Source organism: Apis dorsata, unplaced genomic scaffold, assembly GCF_000469605.1.
Source record: "Apis dorsata unplaced genomic scaffold, Apis dorsata 1.3 scaffold_579, whole genome shotgun sequence".
Taxonomy (NCBI): domain Eukaryota; kingdom Metazoa; phylum Arthropoda; class Insecta; order Hymenoptera; family Apidae; genus Apis; species Apis dorsata.
The window spans coordinates 237,571-238,660 of record NW_006263788.1 but is presented as its reverse complement, the minus strand read 5'-3'; positions in this window follow the sequence as shown (position 1 = coordinate 238,660).

Sequence of the window (1,090 nt, the reverse complement as noted above, 5' to 3'; positions counted from 1 at the left end):
TTAGAAAATTAAACTAAAATTAGATTATTAAGAATAATATATACCATTGAGATTGATGGTAATAATTAATAGTTAAAAATTATTATGTGTTAATTTTCTCGAAAAATAATGTTAGAATCAAAATTTAACAATAATAAGTAATAGTTTTTAATTATTTGAAAATGAGTTGAAATGGAAAAATTTATTTATTTAAAAGGATATTATTTAAAAGGGAGCATAAGTGCTTCTATTTATTTTATAATTTTTCAAGAAAATATGACTACATTTTTTTAATATTTATTTTAGATACGAAATATTGCTTTATAATATTTTATATTTTATATATTTTATATACAAATTTTGCTCTAATTAATTTTTTATACAAAGTTCATTTTTTACTTTGCTTATTTTTTTATTGAAATTTATTTTCGTAATTGTTTTGCTAATGATTAAATTGCATAAAAATTAAAATAAAATAGATATAGTTCTTTTAATAGATATAGTTCTTTTGAATATCAATAGAATATTTGTAGAGAATATTCATAGAAAACAAAGAAATTTTTTTTATATTTTAAATATTTTTAATTTTTAATTTTAATATATTTTGAAGAATAATTTATACGTAATACGTAAAAAAAAAATATATATTTGTCATCAAAATCATATTATATTGCATGTACACAATTTTTGAAAATTTAACAATACATATTACATTTGAGATACAATTGTCCTTCATTCATGACGTTAATATTTAGTCAGGCCAGGTAAATTTACTTTAACTAAAATCAAATTTTCATCCGATCGTCGTGAGAGGTCGTGCAAAATGAGAAGAACGATGATTGGTTAGTAGCATTCGCAAAACGGAATATAATTATCAAAGTACTCGGTAGAGGGCACTCCGTTCGAGCGTCGTTCTTTGTTTCGGTTAAGAGGGCAGTCTCTATCGAAGAGAGAGGCCGGTTAACGAAAATTCGAGGAGAGACAAGTAAGAGCATCGTGACGCCGAGCGTTATTTTAACGCCCGATAACGACGCATCTCACGATATGTCAGGACGGACGTGAATTTAGGCAAGAACATATAATTGACTTACTCCCCCTGTAAATAAACGCG